Below are 18,376 nucleotides of genomic sequence, written 5' to 3' on the forward strand. Positions count from 1 at the left end.
AAATCCTTCCTATAATAGGGTGACCAGAACTGAACACAGTATTCCATGTGTGGTCTTACTAATGTCTTGTACAACTTCAACAAGACATCCCAACTCCTCTATTCACTAGTCTGATCAATAAAGCCTAGTATGCTGGATGCCTTCTTCACCACCCTGTCCACCTGCAACTCCACCTTCAAGGAGCTATGAACCTGTACCTCTAGATCTCTTTAATAAAAGCAAATTACTGCGGATGCTGGAATCTGAAACGAAAGAGAAAATGCTGGAAAATCTCAGCAGGTCTGGCAGCATCTGTAGGGCAAGAAAAGAGCTAACGTTTCGAGTCCGATGACTCTTTGTCAAAGCTAACAGAGAAAGTGGGAAATATTTATACTGTGGAGTGAGAATGAAAGATGCGTCATGGCCACAGAAACCCAGGGAAACCGGGTGCTAATGGCCACAGAAACCAAGGGGAAAGAGTGCTAATGACAGTCCCCAGAGAGAACAAAAGATGTGAAAGGTCAAACAGCAGGGAAACTAACGTCAGAGGATGAACTGTAGATGTGGAGGGAGGGGAAGGGGGAAGCAAAGAGGAGAAAGGTGAAGGAAAGGTGGATAAGATTGGGAGGGAATTAATACTTCCCACTTTCTCTGTCTGTTAGCTTTGACAAAGAGTCATTGGACTTGAAACGTTAGCTCTTTTCTCTCCCTACAGATGCTGCCACACTTGCTGAGATTTCCCAGCATTTTCTCTATCCCCCTAGATCTCTTTGCTCCGTAACTCTCCCCAGCTCCCTACCATTAACTGAGTAGGTCCTGCCCTGATTTGATCTACCAAAATGAATCACAAATTATTTATCCAAATCATATACTCCATCTGAAATACATCGGCCCACTGGCCCAATTGGCCAAGATCCTGATGCAATCTTACATAACCTTCTTCACCATCCACTATGCCACCAATCGTGGTGTCACCTGCAAACTTACTAACCATGCCTCCTACATTTTCATCCAAATTATTAATATATATAAAACACATAATATCTCAAAGAAAAGCAGTTGGGTCCTAGTGCCTTGGCCAATATTTGTCACTCACCAATATCGTTAAAAGCTCATGATCTCACTATCATCATACTTGCTGCTTGTGGGAGCTTGCTGAGATCAATTTGGTCCCCAAGTTTCCAAAGTTACAACTACTGTTATGAAAGTCCTTTAATGATTGCAAAGTGCCTCGGGGGTGCCCTGAAGTGACAAAAAGCGCAGGAGAAACGCAAGTCTACCTTTTCCCCGATGAAAGAATCGTACCAGCACAGAAGCAGACCATTCAGCCCATCATGCCTGTGCTAACTCTTTGAACATTGTAGTCCCGACATATTTTGTATTCATTTACAGGATGTGGGCGTCGCTGGCTGGCCAACAGCAATTGCCCTTTAGAAGGTGGTGGTGAGTTTGTTCTAAAGAAAAAAAATCATTCCTTTCTCCCTGCCATCTTGTTCATTATCTCCTCACCCCCTTGGTGGAAACGCAATAATGTTCGCCGACTTTTAATAGAGCGGAGGGCGGGGCTGGAGGTGACGGACGTGCCCTTTAACGCGGATGGGCGGGTCGTCCGCGTTCCCAAGATGCTCGGCGCGGTGCTTGGTAACAGCGCCATTTGCAGAGCTCCGAGGTGAGCGGCGCCTTTAACTTTTACTTTCATCTTTTTCGCCCTTTGTTCGCTCTTCTCTCCCCCGCTGCCGGGCGGCGAAAGATAGCGGCAGGAGCGGGAGGACCCTGGAAGGGGAGCCCATTACTTCTTCAGGCGGATGTGAGGGGCTCCCGTTTACCCCCCCCCCCCCCGGCCCGTTACCCAACCCCCCCCCCCCCCCCCCCGGCCCGTTACCCCCCCCCCCCCCGGCCCGTTACCCCCCCCCCCCCCGGCCCGTTACCCCCCCCCCCCCCCCGGCCCGTTACCCCCCCCCCCCCCGGCCCGTTACCCAACCCCCCCCCCCCCGGCCCGTTACCCAACCCCCCCCCCGCCCCCGGCCCATTACCCAACCCCCCCCCCGCCCCCGGCCCATTACCCCCCCCCCCCCGGCCCGTTACCCAAACCCCCCACCCCCGGCCCGTTACCCAAACCCCCCACCCCCGGCCCGTTACCCAAACCCCCCCCGGCCCGTTACCCAACCCCCCCCCCGGCCCGTTACCCAACCCCCCCCCCCCCCCGGCCCGTTACCCAACCCCCCCCCCCCGGCCCGTTACCCAACCCCCCCCCCCCCGGCCCGTTACCCAACCCCCCCCCCCCCCCGGCCCGTTACCCAACCCCCCCCCCCCCGGCCCGTTACCCAACCCCCCCCCCGGCCCGTAACCCAAACCCCCCCCGGCCCGTTACCCAAACCGCCCCCCGGCCCGTTACCCAAACCGACCCCCCCCCGGCCCGTTACACCCCCCCCCCCCCCCGGCCCGTTCTCCTCTTCTCCCCCCCCCCCCCCCCCCCCGGCCCGTTCTCTCTCTCTTTTTTACCCCCCCCCCCCCCGGCCTGTTACCCAAACCCCCTGGCCCGTTACCCAAACCCCCACCCCCCGCCCGTTAACCCAAACCCCCCCCCCCCCCGGCCCGTTACCCAAACCCCCCCCCCCCCCCGGCCCGTTACCCAAACCCCCCCCCCCCCCCCCGGCCCGTTACCCAAACCCCCCCCCCCCCCTGGCCCGTTACCCAAACCCCCCCCCATACCCCCAGCCCGTTACCCAAACCCAACCCCCGGCCCGTTACCCAACCCCCCCCCCCCCCGGACCGTTACCCAACCCCCCCCCCCCCCCCCGGCCCGTTACCCAAACCCCCCCCCCGGCCCGTTACCCAAACCCCCCCCCCCGGCCCGTTACCCAAACCCCCCCCCCCGGCCCGTTACCCAAACCCCCCCCCCCCCCCCCCCGGCCCGTTACCCAAACCGCCCCCCCCCCCCGGCCCGTTACACCCCCCCCCCCCCCCAGCCCGTTCTCCTCTTCTCTCTCTCCCCCCCCCCCCCCCCCCCCCCGCCCGTTCTCTCTCTCTCTCTTTCCCCCCCCCCCCCCCGGCCCGTTACCCAAACCCCCCCCCCCCGGCCCGTTACCCACCCCCCCACACCCAGCCCGTTACCCAAACCCCACCCCCCCCCCCCCCCGGCCCGTTACCCAAACCCCCCCCTTATAATGGCCCATTCTCAGGGCACGCGCCCATTCCACCCCCTCTGCCCCTTTCTCAGGGCACGCGCCCATTCCACCCCCCTGCCCCTGTGTCGGGGTGTGTGCCCCTTCCGCCCCCCCTGCCCCTTGGTCGGGGAGTGCACCCCTTCCACCCCCCTGCCCCTTGGTCGGGGCGTGCGCCCCTTCCACCCCCCTGCCCCTTGGTCGGGGCGTGCGCCCCTTCCACCCCCCTGCCCCTTGGTCGGGGCGTGCGCCCCTTCCACCCCCCTGCCCCTTGGTCGGGGCGTGCGCCCCTTCCACCCCCCTGCCCCTTGGTCGGGGCGTGCGCCCCTTCCACCCCCCTGCCCCTTGGTCGGGGCGTGCGCCCCTTCCACCCCCCTGCCCCTTGGTCGGGGCGTGCGCCCCTTCCACCCCCCTGCCCCTTGGTCGGGGCGTGCGCCCCTTCCACCCCCCTGCCCCTTGGTCGGGGCGTGCGCCCCTTCCACCCCCCTGCCCCTTGGTCGGGGCGTGCGCCCCTTCCACCCCCCTGCCCCTTGGTCGGGGCGTGCGCCCCTTCCACCCCCCCTGCCCCTTGGTCGGGGCGTGCGCCCCTTCCACCCCCTGCCCCTTGGTCGGGGCGTGCGCCCCTTCCACCCCCCTGCCCCTTGGTCGGGGCGTGCGCCCCTTCCACCCCCCTGCCCCTTGGTCGGGGCGTGCGCCCCTTCCACCCCCCTGCCCCTTGGTCGGGGCGTGCGCCCCTTCCACCCCCCTGCCCCTTGGTCGGGGCGTGCGCCCCTTCCACCCCCCTGCCCCTTGGTCGGGGCGTGCGCCCCTTCCACCCCCCTGCCCCTTGGTCGGGGCGTGCGCCCCTTCCACCCCCCTGCCCCTTGGTCGGGGCGTGCGCCCCTTCCACCCCCCTGCCCCTTGGTCGGGGCGTGCGCCCCTTCCACCCCCCTGCCCCTTGGTCGGGGCGTGCGCCCCTTCCACCCCCCTGCCCCTTGGTCGGGGCGTGCGCCCCTTCCACCCCCCTGCCCCTTGGTCGGGGCGTGCGCCCCTTCCACCCCCCTGCCCCTTGGTCGGGGCGTGCGCCCCTTCCACCCCCTGCCCCTTGGTCGGGGCGTGCGCCCCTTCCACCCCCCTGCCCCTTGGTCGGGGCGTGCGCCCCTTCCACCCCCCTGCCCCTTGGTCGGGGCGTGCGCCCCTTCCACCCCCCTGCCCCTTGGTCGGGGCGTGCGCCCCTTCCACCCCCCTGCCCCTTGGTCGGGGCGTGCGCCCCTTCCACCCCCCTGCCCCTTGGTCGGGGCGTGCGCCCCTTCCACCCCCCTGCCCCTTGGTCGGGGCGTGCGCCCCTTCCACCCCCCTGCCCCTTGGTCGGGGCGTGCGCCCCTTCCACCCCCCTGCCCCTTGGTCGGGGCGTGCGCCCCTTCCACCCCCCTGCCCCTTGGTCGGGGCGTGCGCCCCTTCCACCCCCCTGCCCCTTGGTCGGGGCGTGCGCCCCTTCCACCCCCCTGCCCCTTGGTCGGGGCGTGCGCCCCTTCCACCCCCCTGCCCCTTGGTCGGGGCGTGCGCCCCTTCCACCCCCCTGCCCCTTGGTCGGGGCGTGCGCCCCTTCCACCCCCCTGCCCCTTGGTCGGGGCGTGCGCCCCTTCCACCCCCCTGCCCCTTGGTCGGGGCGTGCGCCCCTTCCACCCCCCTGCCCCTTGGTCGGGGCGTGCGCCCCTTCCACCCCCCTGCCCCTTGGTCGGGGCGTGCGCCCCTTCCACCCCCCTGCCCCTTGGTCGGGGCGTGCGCCCCTTCCACCCCCCTGCCCCTTGGTCGGGGCGTGCGCCCCTTCCACCCCCCTGCCCCTTGGTCGGGGCGTGCGCCCCTTCCACCCCCCTGCCCCTTGGTCGGGGCGTGCGCCCCTTCCACCCCCCTGCCCCTTGGTCGGGGCGTGCGCCCCTTCCACCCCCCTGCCCCTTGGTCGGGGCGTGCGCCCCTTCCACCCCCCTGCCCCTTGGTCGGGGCGTGCGCCCCTTCCACCCCCCTGCCCCTTGGTCGGAGCGTGCGCCCCTTCCACCGCCCTGCCCCATTGTCTGGGGGCGTGCCCCTTCCACCCCTCTGCCCCTTTCTCGGGGGGCGCGCCCCTTCCACCCCCCCTGCCCCTTTCTCGGGGTGCGCGCTCCTTCCACCCCCTGCCCCTTTGTCGGATCGTGCGCCCCTTCCACCCCCGTGCCCCTTCCACACCCCTGCCCTTTTCTCGGGCCGAACGCCCCATCTGCCTCCTCTCTTTGTTGGTATGTGCCCTTTGCATCCCCTCCATCCGCCCAGGATTTACGCAACGACCGAGATCCCACTGTGTGTCTAACATTTGTTTTAAAAAATATATTTCTACAGGCATTGTCATTTTGGTGGTTAAAGATAATTAAATGTTTCTGACCAGATTTTTGAGTTTAACTAAAAATATATATTATATTTTTGATCAGTTGCTTCAGACCTTTTCCTTAATTAACTTTGTTTTAAAAACAAACAGCTTTTGACTAGACGATTGCTTTATTTTATGGGCAACTGTGTGTGTAGAGTGGTGGACAAAGATTTATTTCAGTCCCAGGATTACTGTAATGCATGTGATTGCAACACATGCCATGCTTCCTGAGCGGCATATTTTGTAGTTATTCTGGGTGTGTATGAACCTATTGATAACTTAAAAACGTACTGAAGTGAAAAGGTAGCATTCATCTTGGTCTATATTCCATGTTTCTTCCTGCCTCAATGCTAATAGTGTGTGAATATTTGTTTTTATATTATAGTCAATGTTTCCGTGATATATTCTTGTGAGTTCTTGCAAGTATTTTCAGAATTATTTACTTCATTTCTGTTCTTTGTCCTTTTTATCTCCTTTGTGAATTGTCTAAACCGGTTCATTTAACCTGGAATTTTCCTGAGGAGCGTTAAACAATGATTTAAAATATGTTGCCTAGACTAGAGGATTGTGTGCAAATACACCCTCGATGGTAACTGGAATGGCAGTTTTATCCATAGTTCTGTTTGTCTAATTAGCAATGAGTTTTGAGCCAAATTATTACACAGCACAGATGTTATCAATTTAATGTTTGAGTGCAAGTGTTTGGAGGCTGTGTGTGTATGTAGTAAGTAACTTTCATGACAATTCTTAAGAGGATTCCTGCTGAGGGGGGAATTGTTATGCTTAAATATCTGGGGGTGTATCATCATGCCCAGTGTCATTTACCATATTTGTTGAGTTGAAACTTGAATATACGTTGTATCGCTTGGACCGAGAGTAAGGCAAATGGTTGAAAAGAAACATAAAAGAAGAATTCTCCCATGCACAATGTTTACTCCTGCATAACAAAAGCTGTGAAAGTAATAGTTTTACTGAGTTTATTTCAGTGAATGGATGAAATTTAAATCATGGGGCCATTAGGACTTGGGAGGAGGCTATTTGGTCCATCAAATTTTGGTCTTGTGGTGTATGGTAAAAGGCCCTGCAAAGGGTGTTTTTTGCCATCTGGGATGGAATTTTTCAGTGCCGTTTTTGCCCGAGTCATCTGGGGCCTGTGTAATTTGAAGGGATGATCTTCAGTCACCATTAAAGGATTTCTACATCATCAGAGGTCGCAGACCTTGAGGGTTCCAGACAAAGTCAAGTATCCCATTGCATAAAGACTAGGAGGTTCTTGTGTTCATGCCAATGTTCCTGCCTCAACCAATATCACTAAAAACAGATTCACTGGTCTTCCATCTGTTTGTGGGTGAGTGTCAGAATAAACAAACGGTTATTTTGGACTGGGGTGTGGAGAATTTTCTTCACTTAAAAAAAAAAAAAATTTAGAGTGCCCGATTATTTTTTTCCAATTTAAGGGGTAATTGAGCGTGGCCAATCCACCTACTCTGCACATAAAACATAGAACAGTACAGGCCTTTCAGCCACTATGTTGTTCAGACCATTTATCCTAATCTAAGATCAAACTAACCTACACCCCTTCAATTTACTGCTGTCCATGTGCCCGTCTAAGAGTCGCTTAAATGTCCCTAATGACTCTGACTCCACCCCTCTGCTGGCGGTGCATTCCACGCACCCACCACTCTCTGTGTAAAGAACTTACCTCTGACACCTCCCCACATCCTTCCTATAATGCGGCAACCAGGATTGCACGCAATACTCCAAATGCGGCCGCACCAGAGTTTTGTACAGCAGCAACATGACCTCATGGCTCCGAAACCCAATCCCTCTACCAATAAAAGCTAACACACCGTACGCCTTCTTAACAACCCTCTCAACCTGGGTGGCAACTTTCAAGGATCTATGTACATGGACACCGATATCTCTCTGCTCATCCACATTGCCAAGAATCTTACCATTAGCCCAGTACTCAGTCTTCCTGTTATTCCTTCCAAAATGAATCACCTCACACTTTTCTGCATTAAACTCCATTTGCCACCCCTCAGCCCAGCGCTGCAGCTTATCTATGTCCCTCTGTAACTTGTAACATCCTTCCGCCCTGTCCACGACTCCACTGACTTTAGTGTCATCTGCAAATTTACTCACCCATCCTTCTACTCCCTCCTCCAGGTAATTTATAAAAATGACAAACAGCAGTGGCCCCAAAACAGATCCTTGTGGTACACCACTAGTAACTGGACTCCAGTCTGAACATTTCCCATCAACCACCACCCTTTGTCGTCTTCCAGCTAGCCAATTTCTGATCCAAACTGCTAAATCACCCTAATTCCCATGCCACCGTATTTTCTGTAGCAGACTACCATGGGGAATCTTATCAAACGCTTTACTGAAATCTATATACACCACATCAACTGCTTTATCCTCATCCACCTGTTTGGTTACCTTCTCAAAGAACTCTCTTAGGTTTGTGAGGCATGACCTACCCTTCACAAAACCGTGTTGACTATCTCTAATCAAATTATTCCTTTCCAGATGATTATACATCCTATCTCTTATAAACCTTTCCAAGATTTTTCCCACAACTGAAGTAAGGCTCACTGGTCTATAGTTACCGGGGTTATCTCTACTCCCCTTCTTGAACAAGGGGACAACATTTGCTATCCTCCAGTCTTCTGGCACTATTCCTGTAGACAAAGATGACTTAAAGATCAAAGCCACAGGCTCAGCAATCTCCTCCCTAGCTTCCCAGAGAATCCTAGGATATATCCCATCTGGCCCAGGGGACTTATCTATTTTCACACTTTCCAGAATTGCTAACGCCTCCTTATGAACCTCAAGCCCTTCTAGTCTAGTAGCCTGATTCTCCGTATTCTCCTCGACAACATTGTCTTTTTCCTGTGTGAATACTGACGAAAAATATTCATTTAGCACATCTCCTATCTCCTCGGACTCCAAGCACAACTTCCCACTACTGTCCTTGACTGGCCCTACTCTTACCCTAGTCATTCATTTATTCCTGACATATCTATAGAAAGCTTTTGGGTTATCCTTGATCCTACCTGCCAAAGACTTCTCATGTCCCCTCCTGGCTCCTCTTAGCTTTCTCTTTAGGTCCTTCCTAGCTAACTTGTAACTTTTAAAAAATATATATATAATTCAAAATTTTTTGGCCAAACAAAACAATACAAAGGTTTTCCTTTTTTCGACAATAAAACAGTATAAATAGCAGTGGCCATTTTAACAAATAAATAAATAATATGTAAACTAAATGGCAACTGCCATATCAAAAATAATAACTCTCCAAAAATAAAATCGAGCAATCCAATATACATAACCTGATACAAATATCTATACACAAACATCCCTGAGGACCTGCCCGGGCCCCCCCCCCCGGGTTGCTGCTGCTACCTTCCCACGTCCTTTATCGTTCTGCGAGGTAGTCAATGAACGGTTGCCACCGCCTGGTGAACCCTTGAGCCGAACCCCTTAGTGCGAACTTTATCCGTTCTAGTTTTATGAATCCTGCCATGTCATTTATCCAGGTCTCCACGCCCGGGGGGTTTGGCTTCCTTCCACATAAGCAATATCCTTCGCCGGGCTACTAGGGACGCAAAGGCCAAGACATCAGCCTCTTTCGCCTCCTGCACTCCCGGCTCTTCTGCAACCCCAAATATAGCCAACCCCCCAGCCTGGCTCGACCTGGACCCCCACCATCTTCGAAAGCACCTTTGCCACCCCCACCCAGAACCCCTGCAGTGCCGGACATGACCAAAACATGTGGGTGTGGTTTGCTGGGCTTCTCGAGCATCTCCCACACCTATCCTCTACCCCGAAAAATTTACTGAGCCTTGCTCCGGTCATATGGGCCCTGTGCAAAACCTTGAATTGTATCAGGCTTAGCCTGGCGCACGAGGACGAAGAGTTTACCCTACGTAGGGCATCTGCCCACAGCCCCTCTTCGATCTCTTCCCCCAGCTCCTCTTCCCATTTTCCCTTCAGCTCATCCACCATGATCTCCCCCTCGTCCCTCATTTCCCTGTATATATCCGACACCCTACCATCCCCCACCCATGTCCCTGAGATCACTCTATCCTGAACCTCCTGCGTCGGGAGCTGCGGGAATTCCCTCACCTGCAAGAGGGTAGCCAGGGAAAGGGTTGGCCCACTGAAGGATAGGCAAGGGAATCTATGTGTGGAGCCAGAGGAAATGGGCGAGGTACTAAATGAATACTTTGCATCAGTATTCACCAAAGAGAAGGAATTGGTAGATGTTGAGTCTGGAGAAGGGGGTGTAGATAGCCTGGGTCACATTGTGATCCAAAAAGACGAGGTGTTGCGTGTCTTAAAAAATATTAAGGTAGATAAGTCCCCAGGGCCTGATGGGATCTACCCCAGAATACTGAAGGAGGCTGGAGAGGAAATTGCTGAGGCCTTGACAGAAATCTTTGGATCTTCACTGTCTTCAGATGATGTCCCAGAGGACTGGAGAATAGCCAATGTTGTTCCTCTGTTTAAGAAGGGTAGCAAGGATAATCCAGGGAACTACAGGCCGGTGAGCCTTACTTCAGTGGTAGGGAAATTACTGGAGAGAATTCTTAGAGACAGGATCTACTCCCATTTGGAAGCAAATGGACGTATTAGTGAGAGGCAGCACGGTTTTGTGAAGGGGAGGTCGTGTCTCACTAACTTGATAGAGTTTTTCGAGGAGGTCACTTAGATGATTGATGCAGGTAGGGCAGTAGATGTTGTCTATATGGACTTCAGTAAGGCCTTTGACAAGGTCCCTCATGGTAGACTAGTACAAAAGGTGAAGTCACACAGGATCAGGGGTGAGCTGGCAAGGTGGATACAGAACTGGCTAGGCCATGGAAGGCAGAGAGTAGCAATGGAGGGATGCTTTTCTAATTGGAGGGCTGTGACCAGTGGTGTTCCACAGGGATCAGTGCTGGGACCTTTGCTCTTTGTAGTATATATAAATGATTTGGAGGAAAATGTAACTGGTCTGATTAGTAAGTTTGCAGACGACACAAAGGTTGGTGGAATTGCGGATAGCGATGAGGACTGTCGGAGATACAGCAGGATTTAGATTGTCTGGAGACTTGGGCGGAGAGATGGCAGATGGAGTTTAATCCGGACAAATGTGAGGTAATGCATTTTGGAAGGTCTAATGCAGGTAGCGAATATACAGTGAATGGTAGAACCCTCAAGAGTATTGAAAGTCAAAGAGATCTAGGAGTACAGGTCCACAGGTCATTGAAAGGGGCAACACAGGTGGAGAAGGTAGTCAAGAAGGCATACGGCATGCTTGCCTTCATTGGCCGGGGCATTGAGTATAAGAATTGGCAAGTCATGTTGCAGCTGTATAGAACCTTAGTTAGGCCACACTTGGAGTATAGTGTTCAATTCTGGTCGCCACACTACCAGAAGGATGTGGAGGCTTTAGAGAGGGTGCAGAAGAGATTTACCAGAATGTTGCCTGGTATGGAGGGCATAAGCTATGAGGAGCGATTGAATAAACTCGGTTTGTTCTCACTGGAATGAAGGCGGTTGAGGGGTGACCTGATAGAGGTATACAAAATTATGAGGGGCATAGACAGAGTGGATAGTCAGAGGCTTTTCCCCAGGGTAGAGGGGTCAATTACTAGGGGGCATAGGTTTAAGGTGAGAGGGGCAAGGTTTAGAGTAGATGTACGAGGCAAGTTTTTTAAGCAGAGGGTAGTGGGTGCCTGGAACTCGCTACCGGAGGAGGTGGTGGAAGCAGGGACGATAGGGACATTTAAGGGGCATCTTGACAAATATATGAATAGGATGGGAATAGAAGGATACGGACCCAGGAAGTGTAGAAGATTGTAGTTTAGTCGGGCAGCATGGTCGGCATGGGCTTGGAGGGCCGAAGGGCCTGTTCCTGTGCTGTACATTTCTTTGTTCTTTGTTGCCTCGCAAAAGCCCTCAGTTGCATGTACCGAAATGCATTCCCTTGGGGCAACCCATATTTTTCCGTCTGCGCTCCCAGACTCGCAAACGTCCCGTCTACGAACAGATCTCTCAGTTGCACAACCCCAGCTCTCTGCCTTGCTCCAAATCCCCCATCCATTCTCCCCGGAACAAACCTATGGTTATTTCTTATCGGGGACCGCACCGAGGCTCCCGTCCTTCCCCTATGTCGTCTCCACTGCCCCCAAATTTTTAGTGTTGCCACCACCACTGGACTTGTGGTGTATTTCTTCGGGGAGAACGGCGCCGTCCCCATTGCTTGTAAGCTGGTTCCCTTGCAAGGCGCCATCTCCAATCTCTTCCACGCCGCTCCCTCCCCTTCTCCCATCCACTTACACACCATTGAGATATTGGCGGCCCAATAGTATTCACTTAGGCTCGGTAGTGCCAGCCCCCCACTATCCCTGCTACACTGCAAGAACCCCCTCCTCACTCTCGGGGTCTTCCCGGCCCACACAAAACCCATGACACTTTTCTCAATTCTCTTGAAAAAAGCCTTTGTGACCATCACCGGAAGGCACTGAAACACAAAGAGGAATCTCGGGAGGACTACCATTTTGACCACCTGCACCCTACCCACCAGTGACAGGGGCACCATGTCCCATCTCTTAAAATCCTCCTCCATCTGTTCCACCAATCTTGTTAAATTAAGCCGGTGTAAGGTTCCCCAACTCCTGGCTATCTGAATCCCGAAGTACCGGAAATCTCTTGTTACCTTCCTCAGCGGTAAGTCATCTATTCCCCTGCTCTGCTCCCCCGGATGCACCACAAACAACGCACTCTTACCCATATTCAATTTGTACCCCGACAATTCCCCAAACTCCCTGAGTGTCTGCATTATATCAGGCATCCCCTCCACTGGGTCCGCAACATGCAGCAATAAATCACCTGCATACAAGGATACCCGGTGTTCTTCTCCTCCCCTGAGCACTCCCCTCCACTTCCTGGAGCCCCACCCGTGCTATGGCCAGGGGCTCAATCGCCAATGCAAACAGTAACGGAGACAGGGGACACCCCTGCCTCGTCCCTCTATGAAGACGGAAGTAATCAGACCTCTGTCTGTTGGTGGCCACGCTCGCCACCGGGGCCCTATACAGCAGCTGTACCCATCCGATATACCCTTCTCCAAAACCAAATCTCCTCAGCACCTCCCACAGATAATCCCACTCCACTCTGTCGAATGCTTTCTCGGCGTCCATCGCCACCACTATCTCCGCCTCCCCCTCAGGTGGGGGCATCATCATTACCCCTAGCAACCTCCGTATGTTCGTGTTCAGCTGTCTCCCCTTAACAAACCCAGTTTGATCCTCATGGACCACCCCCGGGACACAGTCCTCTATCCTTGTCGCCATCACCTTGGCCAGGAGCTTAGCATCTACATTTAAAAGGGAAATGGGCCTGTAGGACCCACACTGCAGTGGGTCTTTTTCCTTCTTCAAAAGGAGCGATATCGTTGCCTCCGACATAGTCGGGGGCAGCTGCCCCCTTTCCCTAGCCTCATTAAAGGTTTTCGTCAAAAGCGGGGCAGTAAGTCCATATACTTCCTATAAAATTCCACCGGGAATCCGTCCGGTCCCGGGGCCTTCCCCGCCTGCATGCTCCCAATCCCTTATACCACCTCCTCCATCTCAATCTGTGCTCCCAGTCCCGCCCCCTCCTGCTCCTCCACCTTAGGGAATTCCAGCTGATCCAAGAAACACATCATTCCCTCCTTCCCTTCCGGGGGCTGAGCCTTATATAACCTCTCATAAAATGCCTTGAACACCCCGTTCACTCTCTCCGCTCCCTGTTCCATCTCTCCCTCTTCATCTCTCACCCCACCCATCTCCCTCGCTGCTCCCCTCTTCCTCAATTGGTGGGCCAGTAGCCGACTCGCCGCCTCTCCATACTCATACTGTACACCCTGTGCCCTCCTCCACTGTGCCTCTGCCTTACCCGTGGTCAGCAGGTCAAATTCCACATGCAGCCTTTGTCTTTCCCTGTACAGTCCCTCCTCCGGTGCCTCCGCATATTGCCTGTCTACCCTCAAAAGTTCTTTAAGCAATCGCTCCCTTTCTTTACCCTCTTGCTTCCCTTTATGTGCCCTTATGGATATCAGTTCCCCTCTAACCACCGCCTTCAACGCCTCCCAGACCACTCCCACCTGAACCTCTCCATTGTCATTAAGCTCCAAGTACCTTTCGAAGCACCCCCTCACCCTTAAACATACACCCTCATCCGCCAATAAGCCCATATCCATTCTCCAGAGTGGGTGCTGTTCTTTTTCCTCTCCTACCTCCAGGTCTACCCAATGTGGAGCGTGGTCTGAAATAGCTATGGCTGTATATTCCGTCCCTGTCACCTTCGGAATCAGTGCCCTTCCCAAGACAAAAAAGTCTATCCGTGAGTATACTTTGTGGACATGGGAGAAAAATGAGGCCTACTAAATCTCCAGGGGTCTACCCCTCCCATCTGCTCCATGAAGTCCTTGAGCACCCTGGCCGCTGCCGGCCTCCTCCCGGTCCTGGACCTCGATCGGTCCAGCCCTGGATCAAGCACCGTATTGAAGTCTTCCCCCCCATTACCAACTTTCCCGCCTCCAGGTCCGGGATACGTCCCAACATACGCCTCATAAAATTTGCATCATCCCAGTTCGGGGCACTTATACGTTCACCAGAACCACCGCCTCCCCCTGTAATCTGCCACTCACCATCACATATCTACCCCCACTATGGTCTTTGCCTCAAACAGTACCCGTTTCCCCACTAAGATAGCCACCCCCCTGTTCTTCGCATCCAAACCCGAATGAAACACCTGCCCCACCCATCCTTTACGTAGTCTGACCTGGTCTATCAGTTTCAGATGCGTCTCCTGCAACATAACCACATCTGCCTTTAATTTCTTTAGGTGTGCGAGTACCCGTGCCCTTTTAATCGGCCCGTTCAGCCCTCTCACGTTCCACATGATCAGCCGGGTTGGGGGGCTCTTTATCTCCCCCCCCCCCCTTGTCGACTAGCCATCCCCTCTTTTAACCCAGCCCCTCACCCGGTTCCCACGTACCCGTGTATCCTCCCGACGGCGCCCTCCCGCCTCGACCACCCCATCCCAAAACAGCTCCCCCTTCTCCTTAGCAGCAGCAACCCAGTTAATCCCCCCCCCCCCCCTCCGCTAGATCCCTTTCTAGCGTAGTTGCACCCTCCATGTTGCTCCCAGATGTCAGCGAACTCTGGCTGACCTCGGCTTCCCCCCTTGTCCTCGGCCCCCACTGTGCGAGGCCCCCTCCTTCCTGCGTCCCTGTTCCCGCCATAATTACCATAGCGCGGGAACAAAGCCCGCGTTTCCCACTCGGCCCCGCCCCTAATGGCCGGTGCCCTCAGTTCCTCATACCCCCCCCAACATGGGGAAGAGAGAAAAGTTACAGGATCGCAAGATGAACAAATTGAAAAATCATCTCCCCCCCCCCCCCCTTTTTCCTCGCCCCACATAATCACCCCACCACTTTGTCCCAAAAGATATTTCTCTCGCCAGACTTTTCCAGCTTCTCGTCCACAACGAATGTCCACGCCTGTTCTGCCGTCTCAAAGTAGTGGTGCTTCCCTTGGTGTGTGACCCACAATCTCGCCGGTTGTAACATTCCAAACTGGATCTTCTTTTTGTGAAGCACCGCCTTAGCCCCATTAAAACTTGCCCTCCTTCTCGCCACCTCCGCACTCCAATCCTGGTATACGCGGATCACCGCGTTCTCCCACCTACAGCTCTGAGTTTTCTTCGCCCATCTGAGGACCGTCTCTCTGTCATTATAGCGGAGAAACCTCACCACTATAGCTCGAGGTATTTCTCCAGCCCTCGGTCTTCGTGCCAAAACTCTAAGCTCCCTCCACCTCCAAAGGGCCCGTCGGGGCCTCCGATCCCATTATGAATGAAGCGAGTGAAGCATCGTGCTCACATATGTCCCGACGTCCGCCCCTTCTGCGCCTTCGGGAAGACCCAGAACCCTTAAATTCTTCCTCGAATTATTCTCCAGTACTTCCAGCCTTTCCACACACCTTTTGCGCTGTGCCTCGTGCGTCTCTGTCTTCACCACCAGGCCCTGTATTTCGTCTTCATTTTCAGCAGCCTTTGCCTTCACGACCCGAAGCTCCTGCTCTTGGGTCTTCTGCTCCTCCTTTAGCCCTTCAATCGCCTGTAATATCGGGGCCAACAGCTCCTTCTTCAACTCCTTTTTCAGCTCTTCCACAGAGCGCCGCAGGAACTCTCATTGGTCCGGGCCCCATAACAAACGGCCACCTTCCGATGCCATCTTGCTTTGAGCTTGCCTTCCTTGCCGCTGCTCCAGAGGATCCTCCGCAATCCGGCCGCTATCCTCTCCCTTATCCATGCGTGTCCGGGGGGGATTCCCTTCTGGTTTACCGCACAGTGTTTTTGGCCGTTTAAATTGCCGTTGGGGCTCCTATTAAGAGCCCAAAAGTCCGTTCCTCTGGGAGATGCCGAAATGTGCGACTTAGCTGGTCATCGCCGCACCCGGAAGTCATCTAACTTGTAACTCTTAAGCGTCCTAAATGAACCTTCATGGCTCATCTTTACAGAAGCCTCCTTCTTCCTCTTGACAAGTGTTTCGACTGCTTTAGCAAACCACGGTTCCCTTGCTCGACCACTTCCTCCCTGCCTGACAGGTACATACTTATCAAGGACATGAAGTAGCTGTTCCTTGAACAAGCTCCAGATTTCCATTGTGCCCATCCCCTGCAGTTTTCCTCCATCCGATGCATCCTAAGTCTTGCCTCATCGCATCATAATTGCCTTTCCCCCAGATATAGCTCTTGCCCTGCGGTATATACCTATCCCTTTCCATCACTAAAGTAAACGTAATCGAATTGTGGTCACTATCACCAAAGTGCTCACCTACCTCCAAATCTAACACCTGGCCTGGTTCATTACCAAGTACCAAATCCAATATGGCCTCACCTCTCGTTGGCCTATCTCCATACTGTGTCGGGAAACCCTCCTGCACACATAGGACAAAATCACCCATCTAAAGTACTCTAACATAGCGTTTCCAGTCAATATTTGGAAAGTTAAAGTCCCCCATAACAACTACCCTGTTGCTTTCGCTCCTATCCAGAATCATTTTTGCAATCCTTTCCTCTACATCTCTGGAACTTTTCGGAGGCCTATAGAAACCCCTAACAGGGTGACCTCTCCTTTCCTGTTTCTAACCTCAGCCCATACTACCTCAGTAGACGAGTCCTCATCAAGCGTCCTTTCTGCCACCGTAATACTGTCCTTGACTAACAATGCCACCCCTCCCCCTCTTTTACCACCTTCCCTGAGCTTACTGAAATATCTAAACCCCGGCACCTGAAACAACCATTCCTGTCCCTGCTCTATCCATGTCTCCGATCAACATCGAAGTCCCAGGTATCAACCCATGCCGTAAGTTCACCCACCTTATTCCGGATGCTCCTGGCATTGAAGAAGACACACTTTAAACCACCTTCCTGCCTGCCGGTACACTCCTGCAACTTTGAAACCTTACTCATGACCTCACTACTCTCAACCTCCTGTATACTGGAACTACAATTTTGGTTCCCAAGTCCCTGCTGAACTAGTTTAAACCCTCCCAAAGAGCATTAGCAAATTTCCCCCCCCCAGGATATTGGTACCCCTCTGGTCCAGGTGTAGACCATCCTGTTTGTAGAGGTCCCACCGACCCCAGAATGAGCCCCAATTACCCAGAAATCTGAAACCCTCCCTCCTGCACCATCCCTGTAGCCACGTGTTAATCTCGTCTCGCTATCACGTGGCACGGCTAACAACCCAGAGATAATAACTGTTTGTCCTAGACCTAAGTTTCCACCCTAGCTCCCTGAATTCCTGCCTTACATCCCTATTCCTTTTCCTACCTATGTTGTTGGTACCTATGTGGACCACGACTTGGGGCTGCTCCCCCTCCCCCTTAAGGATCCTGAAAACACGATCTTCGTAATCTTCTCTGTATTGCCTCTAATGAAATAATATATTTCCGTAAAAAAGGGAACCAAAACTTCTGTCAGTACTCCAGATTCCACAATGAGTTGGTTCTAGAAATAGTGGATACATTGGTGGTCACCTTCTAGGATTCGTAGATCCTGCAGATTGGATGGTGGCTAATGTCACTCCACTATTTAAAAAGGGAGGTAGAGAGAAAACAGGGAATTGTAGACCAGTAAGCCTGACGTCAGTAGTGAGGTAAATTCTAGAATCCATTATCTAAGATTTTATAGCAGAGCACTTAGAAAGCAGTGGCAGGATCAGACAAACAGTGGCAGGATCGGACAGAGCCAGCATGGATTTATGAAGGAGAATTCATGCTTGACCAATCTACTGGAATTCTTCGAGGGTGTAATTCATAGAATTGATGAAGGGGGCCAGTGGATATGGTGTATTTGGACTTTCAGAAGGCTTTTGACAAAGTACCACATAGAAGATTAGCATGTAAAATTAAAGCGCATGGGATTGGGGATAGTGTATTGAGATGGAAATAAAACTGGTTGGCAGACAGGAAACAAAGAAGGATTTAATGTGTCTTTTTCAAATTGGCAGGCAGTGACTAGTGGAGTACCGCAGGAATCGGTGCTGGGACCCCAGTTGTTCACAATATATATTAATTTAGATGAGGGAACAAAATGTCATATCTCCAGATTTGCAGAAAGCTGCAAGTTGGGTGGGAGGGTGAGCTGTGAGGAGGATGCAAAGATCCTTCAGTGTGATTTGGACAAGTTGAGTGAGTGGACAAATGAATGACAGATGCAGTGTAATTTGGATAAATGTGCGGTTATCCACTTTGGTACAAAATCGAGAAGGCAGACTATTATCTGAATGGCCATACATTAGGAGAGAG

At 53.7% G+C, this 18,376-nt stretch overlaps 1 protein-coding gene across 5 annotated transcripts in view; it reads left to right on the top strand.

The window, feature by feature from the left end:
* Window positions 1–1,578: 1,578 nt before the first annotated feature.
* nktr (natural killer cell triggering receptor) overlaps window positions 1,579–18,376 on the top strand; it is a 306,045-nt gene continuing 289,247 nt past the window's right edge. For 3 of the 5 annotated variants that reach the window (XM_072508090.1, XM_072508092.1, XM_072508093.1), the window contains exon 1: window positions 1,579–1,648. The gene's annotated coding sequence lies outside the window, so the exon portion shown is untranslated. The remainder of the gene's footprint in view (window positions 1,649–18,376) is intronic. The other 2 variants (XM_072508095.1, XM_072508094.1) reach the window with 2 other exon arrangements.

The sequence above is a fragment of the Scyliorhinus torazame genome, chromosome 6 (assembly GCF_047496885.1).
Source record: "Scyliorhinus torazame isolate Kashiwa2021f chromosome 6, sScyTor2.1, whole genome shotgun sequence".
NCBI lineage: Eukaryota > Metazoa > Chordata > Chondrichthyes > Carcharhiniformes > Scyliorhinidae > Scyliorhinus > Scyliorhinus torazame.